The sequence below is a fragment of the Marmota marmota genome, unplaced genomic scaffold, assembly GCF_001458135.2.
Source record: "Marmota marmota marmota unplaced genomic scaffold, marMar, whole genome shotgun sequence".
Classification (NCBI taxonomy): Eukaryota; Metazoa; Chordata; class Mammalia; order Rodentia; family Sciuridae; genus Marmota; species Marmota marmota.
In genome coordinates this window covers 26,129,418-26,138,171 of record NW_026000153.1, presented here as the reverse complement: position 1 = coordinate 26,138,171, position 8,754 = coordinate 26,129,418, and positions in this window count along the sequence as shown.

Sequence of the window (8,754 nt, the reverse complement as noted above, 5' to 3'; positions counted from 1 at the left end):
TTTTAAAAAAAAAAAAAAAAAAAGAATAGAATTTCTAAATTTAGAAATTATTTAGTCTGGGCTATTTTATTACACAGCTTTAAGGGAAGAAAACAGTGGGTGAACTCAGAAACTCAGGTCAGACTCTTCCTGATAGAAGTTTCTGGACCAGGAATGAGTGGGGAGTTGGAGTCAACAAAAAGAAGAAGGGTAAAGAACCAGACAAAAATGGCAAAGGAAAATCTTGGAAACAGAGGATATTGAAGTATCTCGTGAAGCCTGCCTTGAAATGAGAAATCGGGCACCAGGCACTCATAAGAAGTGCTCTCAGCTCCTGAGCACCCTGCCTGTCTCAGGCTCTCCAGCACGAAACCCCAAGGGATCTTGTTGGAAGAAACACACAAAGGTCCCTTCCTTCTCTTTCTCCTTTTTGCTGAAGTGTGGGTTCTGCACACCTGATGCCCCTTATCCAGAGAGGCACTGAAGTTTCAGAAAGCTGTTTTTTATTCCACCACAAAATCAGGTGTTCCATGGGACCAAGCCTCAGGACAGCCTGATAAACAGACAGCAAGTCTTCTGCATGCTGAGGGACACTGGCTCCATTCCCCCAATATTGCATCCTAATAACAGGGGTTCAATTTACCTGGCTTCATACACACAAGTTTTATAGATGGAACCAAGGTCCTGTTTGCCATGTAGTCCCTCAGGGAAAAGTATATATACCTAAGGCATAATAAAAAATCCCTATCACTTAACTCACAGCCCAATACCCCCAAATCCACCATGCTACCTTGCAGGCAAAACACCTCTTCCTCCCCTGTTGATGAAGCTTCCAAAGTTAATTGACAGCCTTGTGTTTGCCTCTCATACAGCATCTATCTTGAAAGGAAATCTCCAGCATTTGTTGCTCCCAGGCCTCTCCCTGAGTAGAGGTTCCTAGTCCAGAGACCTGTTCCAGAGACCAGACACAAATCCCAGAAATCACTTGTACCAAAGACAATACAATTTTGCCATCAGGTGTCCATAAAAACACATAACCTAGATGAGAAACTGGAATCTTAAGGCATTAGACCAAGGAAGAATTTTTGTGATTTTAAGATAGAAATGAATTAATTTATATGAATGTATTTTTGCCTATTTTTTTTAAATTCAAAGTCTGACCTAATATTTTTTTTAATTCAAAGTCTGAAATCCAGCAGCTGGGGGTAAGTAGGGTACTCGTTAAGTTGAGGGACTATAATTTGAACAGAGAAGTGATCATACTAAATAAGATATTAGTGGTTATTTGGCATAATATGAAATATAAATACATAATATGAATTCTAGTCTTAGAGAGGAAGAAATATAGGAGTTCTGCCTTGTGTTTTGTAATGTGTGGCCGGTATGCTTCCCCAACTCTGCAACATGAAGGAAAGACTAGGTTAAAGATAACAAGAATACATCCTATTAACGGACTAACTGTTCTCCATGGTAATTAGTTCCCCTGGGTGGCATGGGCTTAGTAACTAGAGACAAGAATCCATTGTTACTAGAATAGGCAGCCACATTGGGTGGGAATGACCCTAGAGATCCTTGGCAAGGGAAGGAAATACATTGAAATACATTGAATAAGGTCCCTAGAGCTGAAACAGATGAACAATCTAAGACTAATCCCAAGGTCTTTCCTGATGTGCAGTAGTTCCCCCTAATCTGTGTGGTATATAATCTAAGACCCTGCATGAATGTCTAAAACCACTGATAGAACACCAAATTCTACATGTTGTACTGTTTTCTGTACATGCATACCTAGGATAGTACATTCACAACTGTTATAATTTATATATGAAGTTCCCCAAAAAACTCATGTGTGAAACAATGCAAGAATGTTCAGAGGTGTGTTGATTAGGTTATAAAAGGTAAAAATTAATTGGTGGATTAATCTACTGATAAAGATTAACTAGACAGTAACTATAGGCAGGTAGGGTGCAGCTGAAAGAAGTAGGTCACTGAGATCATGCCCTGGGGGTATATATTTTTTCCCTGGTAAGAAGAGTTCTCTCTCTGCTTACTGGTTTGCATGTCTTGGGTTGCTTTCCTCAACCACACCCTTCCACCATTATGTTCTGCCTCATCTCGGGCCCAGAACTATGATGTTGGCCATCTATGGACTGAATCTCTGAAACCATGAGCCCCCAAATAAACTTTTCTTCTTCTTTAAGTCATTCTTGTCAGGTGTTTTTATCACAGTAACACAAAGATTATTAAATCAACAATAATAACTGATAATAAAATAGAACTACTATAACAATATGCAGTAAAAAAATAAAATTTTGTTTGAAAGTGGTCTCTCTCTTTCTCTCTTGAAAGATCTTTTAAAAATATTATTATTATTATTATTATTATTATTATTATTATTATTAGGTTCTTTTTTTTTCTTTTTTTGTTCTTTTTGGAAATGGGGATGGAACCTAGCCAGGGCTTTGTGAATGCAAGGCAGATGCTTTGCCACTGAGCTACATCCTAGCCCTCTTGAAAGATCTTATTATACTATACTTGCCCTTCTCTTTTTGTGATGATATGAGATGATAATTAAGGGAACCACTTTCTGGTTTCTCTCTAGCATAACTGAATTGCCAATATTACTGCTCTTAAACTTTGGGGTCATTATTAAGTAAAATAAGAGTTATTTGAACACAAGCACTGTATTACAACAACAGTTGACCTGATAATTTAAAAAGCCATGACATCACCAAGAGGCAAGTGGTTATCAGGGAGGGTATGCAGAACAAAGAAATAATTCTCATCCTGGGTGAGATAGAGCAGGACAGAATGAGATTTCATCATGCAACTCAGAACAGAGTACAGTTTAAAACTTATGAAAGGTTTATTCCTGAAAATTTCCATTGAACATCTTTGGATCATTTTTGTAAGTAATTGAAACCTCTGATGAAGGTTTGGAACAATGAGTTTGGAACACATGTTAAGCAAAGACTTGACTTGAATGCCTATGGTCTTTCCCCCAACTCCTCCATTTGGGCCACTTGATTGGTTCTTTGTTTTAGTAGGCTAGGCTGCAGTGGTGTGCCTAGCTGACTGGGAAAATATATCCCTTCGCTGGCTGGGCTCTCACTTTCTAGTGAGCACGATAAGCAATGGAATGATGGAAAAGGTATTGGTCCACTGCTCCCCATCTCTGTCAGAGGGACCCAGAGCCCTCTAAAAGGGAGCCTGTTATGCCTGAGGAAGAATGTGGAATTCTTACTGTAAAACATATGCAGTTTAGCTGAGCACACTGTTCACACACACAATCTCTGCTACTCAGGAGGATGAGATAGGAGGAGGGCAAGTTCAAGGCCAGCCTGAGCAATTTAGATAGATGCCATCTCAAAATTATATAAAAAGGGCTGGGAGTACAGTTCAGTGCATGAGATCCTGGGTTCAATACCAAGTATTATACATATATTCATATGTGTAAGTATGTATGTGTATATGTGTATTATACACACATACACACAGACACACACAGAGTTGACTCTCAGTATACGTGGGTTCTGCATGCACAAATTTAACTAACTGCATACTTAAAATATTTGGGGAAAAAAAAATTGTGCCTGTACTGAACATGAACATACTTCTTTTCTTCTAATTATTCTCTAAATGAGACAGATTAACAACTATTTACATTGTATTAGGTATTATAAGTAATCTAGAGATGATTTAAAGTACACAGGAGAATATGCATAGGTTATAGGCAAATACTAGGGCCTTTTACATAAGGGATTTGAGCATACATGGATTTTTATCCTCAGGTTCTAAAACCAAACCCCCATAGATTCCAAGGAAACACTGTTCTGTAAATCTTCATATCTTTCCCCCCAAAGAATCTAATTCATTTTCCAAAAAATCTATGTACAACAATAAGGGAAATATAATGAGACTATTCAGGGATTATTGGAAGCTGGCTCTGAATTAATGTTGTGACAAGAAACTGAGAAGTTCCCTTCATAACAGGGCTTTTCAGGAGAAAGAGTCAATGATTCTGACCTTTTCCAACATGGAATGGGTAGTACTTGCTATTTTTCTTCTATTTTGACAACTTAGGCCTAATTTTCAGGAGGTAACAGCAAGAATGGACTTTGGGGCTGGGGATATAGCTCAGTTGGTAGAGTGCTTGCCTCGCATGCACAAGGCCCTGGGTTTAATTCCTAGCACCGAAAAAAAAAAAATGGACTTTTGCACTCACCTCCTTCTGGCCCCATCTTGTCTGCAACTCAGAGTTATTTGTACCTGGGGGAAGAATATTTCAACCAAATGACTCTATCAGAATGGGGACTGAAACTGTGGAAAATTTCACCAAAACATAAATAAATAAATAAACAAAAAGGATACAATGGACCCTGGGATGATTGATCCTGACTGTCAAGGGAAGGCACAGCTGGAACTCAAAGTTTCCATGTAGTTTCCTGGTGCTACAGAGAACACCCAGTGGCAACATTAAAAGAAAACTTCTGCAACCTGTACTTACAAAATTGTCAAGGCAACCAACCCATCAGAAAGAAAGGTCTGCTCACCATCATAATTTCAACAAGGCAAGAGGCTGCTCACAGCCATGGAAACACAAGATGGGTCAGAAATCAAGGATGCTGCAGAATCAAGTCCTAACTCATCCTATCTCTTGGTTGGCATGCACTTATTCATATCTGTAAGTGGGTTTGATTATGCCTCTCTCTCATTTCTCTATTTTTTTGTGTAAATTATGTAAGTTCTGTTAACTTCACCCCTAGTCAATAGCTACCAAATAGCAAGATAAGTTCATAATAAAACTAGAAGGATAGAAACAATAATTATCCTTGAATTACCATGGCATCATTCACCTCCCTCTCACTCCACCACCCTCATAATCCTCTCCTCTTCCTCCTTGTCTTTTCTATACTACTTCCTAGACTTGTTTCCCTTTTCTTACTTTCTGATCCAAAATTCATGAAAATCATTTCTGTGCTTTGAATATTGATGTCCCCCTCCACCAAAAAAAAAATCATATTGAAACATAACTCCCAAAGTAGTAAAATGAGGAACAACTACATTCTCACGAATGAGGTTAGTGCCCCTTTGAAATAGGACAAAGGGAGTTGTGTTCCTCTTCTACCACCCAAGGACATAGAGAAGGTGCCATCTTGGAAGAAGATCCTTACCTTGCATCAAATAGGTGAGCAACTTGAGCTTGGACTTCCCAGTATCTAGAACAGTGAGCAACGTATTTCCATTATTTATAAATTGCTCAGATAGAGAATTTGTTATAGCGGCCTTAACATACTAAGACAGACTGCTCATCCTAATGATCATTCCTTAATTGCTAATCCTACATTAGTCATCTATCATATGAGCTCCTTCTAGTCTGTCCTAATTTTTTTAAAAATCTGCTAATTAACAAATTCAGAACATTCTTACCTGGATCTGCACTTATTGCAGCCATTCCATCATGATTAAAATCATTGGTTATCTCTCCCCACCCACAAAATACACCCTATTAAACCTCTTAACTTCTTTTACTTCTGTGATCTGTTCTCTTTGTGCTCTCTATGATTTTTTTTCTTTTAGGGAATTCTTATTGGACCTACACTATATCACTGGAAGGGGGGGGGGATTTTTTTAAGGAAGAGACATGTACACTAATACCTAAAGAAGGAGCAAGAATTATTCAGAGAATGAGTAAGCAGAGGAGAAGAGAGAAGACATAGAATAGTTTTCCAAAAGGTAAAAGAGCATATGTAGGATATTAGTAGTAGTCCTGGCTAGATAAAACAGCTACTTTGAAGCAAGAATGATAAAAGCTGTGCTTAAATATAAGCTACGAAGGGTTTTCCATGCCATTCCACCAAAATGTAGGCTTCATAGAGAGGGCAATGGGTAGTCATGGAGATTTGTAACCATAGGACTAGCAAAGATTGCATGTTCCATACTTGCTGAAGTAGGGAACAGACACCCTGGTCACAAGATGAGGCACAGAGTCAGCATGGGAGCCTCTACTGGTGGGAGGTAATGGAAGAAGGTGCAGCCAAATAAGTGGAAGGGAGCCATAAAGGTTTTATTCCCACATGATGAACATCCCTTGAGTTTATTACAATAAGAGGAATTAAAGAACACAAGTAGTAGCACATGTATGGCTGTGATCAACCGTTAGAGCATTGACTAACAAAAAGTAATACAGCAATGACTATAAGAAAAAGCTTCTGTCCCAGACACACAGTCCTATTCTGGGACAGTGAGTAAGAAGCATCTGCTGAGGAAGATAATGGTGATGTCAGGAAAAGGGAAGTCATTTTCTTTCTCAAAATTGTTTACTTAAATTGTTTAAATTGTTTACTGAAAGACATTCTATTTTATATTGACATATAATCAGCCCTTAATATCTATGGGTTGTGTATTCCTCATCCATAAATTCATCCAACCATAGATTGAAAATATTCACAAAAAAACAAGTTTTATCTGTATTGAACATGTACAGTCTTGTTTTCTTGTTGGTATTGCCTAACAAATATAACATAATAGCTATTCACATAGTATCTGATCTTATAAGTAATCTAGAGATGATTTAAAGTATACAGGAGGGTGCGCATAGGTTCTGTGGAAACAGGATATCATTCTTTCCATGGGGCTTGAGCATCCATGAATGTTGGCATCCATTGGGGGGTCTTACAACCCTGCAGGGATCCCAAGGGTTGACTCTACTAACCACAATTTTAAATACCCTTCTTACAAAAATTATGTAGTCAAAACATTTGTCTTTGTATTCTTAAAAACTCTAGCTCAAAATCATCTTTTCCCTTAATCCAGTTGGTTTTTGAAATACGTGTTCTAACAAACACCATGAGGAGAAGTTATTTTTCCCATTAGGGGGTATTTGATAATTTGTAGACACTTTTGGTTGTCACAACTAGGGAGCACTAAAGGCCAGGAATACTGCTAAACATCCTACAATGCACACAACAGTCCCTCACACCAATGAATTTTTTGGCCCCCAAATTTCAATTGTGCCAAGGCAGTTCTTGAGCTTACATTCCCTTTTGAGAATAAAATTTATATAAACAGAATGTTATGGTCTAGATACTAGGTGTCCTCCGAAAGCTCATGTGTGAGACAATGCAAGAAAGCTTAGACGTGAAATGATGGGGTTATAAAAGCCTTGATTTTAATGAATTAGTGAATTAATGCCATGATAAGAATTAATTGTAAACTATAGGCCAGGTAGGGTGTGGCTAGAGGAGTAGGTCCCTGGGGGCTTGACTTTGGAGGTAGATATTTGGTAAGCTGAGTTTATTTTCTTATTTTCTCTCTCTCTCTCTCTCTCTGTGTGTGTGTGTGTGTGTGTGCATGTGTGTGTGTCTTTCTCTCTCCCTCCCTCTCTTTCCTGTTCATCATGTCCTGAGCTGATTTCTTCCACCACACACTCTTCAGCCAAGATGTTCTGCCTCACCTCAAGTCCCTGGGAATAGCTGGCTATCAATGAACTGAGAAACCATTACCCACAAATAAATTTTTATTCTATGTTGTTCTTGACAGGTGTTTTGGTCACAGCAGTAAAAAAAAAATCTGACTAAAGCACAGAAACAAGAACAGTTCTGCCTTAATAGAATCATCTCTAATTTACAGATAAAGGAACTAGAACTCTAGGAAGTCATTTAACTCATCAGTATTAAATTGTGGAGTTGACATTCAATTGAGGGATGACCTTCTCCACTATACCATGAGCTTCCCACTCCTCTCTCCATGGATGGACCAGGAGAGGGGGCACAGCTCCAGAACAAGACAGTTTAACCAAGTATTTTGCATAATTGCAAAAAGTACAGCAATTTGATTTGGTCTCATATTCTTTCCCCCATCTTTTCAAAGTAATGAAATGTGTTCAGTTTCAGACCAAGCACAACAGGGTATCTCAAGAAACCTGGGCTATATCTGCATCACTAACTGTGTCTTCATCCCTGACCTGTTCACACGGTTTTGCAGCTCTGTGCAGAGGGGTCAGCTCTTGAGGTAGCATTCAAGGTCTCAAGGCCCAGATAACAACACTTTTCTTGCATACATCTTTTTATTAAAGACTTATCTTTTCATTTCACCTAGCGCTGACTGCCAGCTTGCTTTCAAATCTCCTTTAGAAATGAGCAGACCATATTTGCTTTCTGCATTGTTAGTATTATAAGCAAGATACTGTTTGAAATTGAAAGAAAACTTGCAGGCGCACAGCACACACTTGGTGAGTTTATTCCTTTATTATTCTACAGCTGAATTTCCCAAACTACATTCCATGAAATGCTCTTCTGAGAGAGTAATAAATGAAACAGGAAAAAAGAAGGGGGTTGCACTAAAAAATTTGAGAAATGCCACATATGAAATTCCCTCATGGAAATTCAAAAAGCATATGAGCCAACTATAGTCTCTAAGAAACCAAAGCAGGGACAGATATATAATTATGTCTCTTCAACTCTGTCTAATCCAGACATTCCCAGGCTTCTTTGATCAGCAAGCCCATTTTCTGCAAAATACATTAGCAACCAGGAGACTATTGTTTCACAGAACTTCAAAAATGTTTCTCTGAGACAGAGGAAATTAGAGCATTGGTATCTCCATTTTACAGATGAGACAATTAGGGCTCAAAGAAGCCACATGACTTAACTAACTCAATGTAAAAAAAAAAACAGTAAATACAGCTTGGCACCAACACCTGAACTCAGATATATATATATATATATATATATATATATATATATATATATATATATATATATTTTTTTTTTTTTT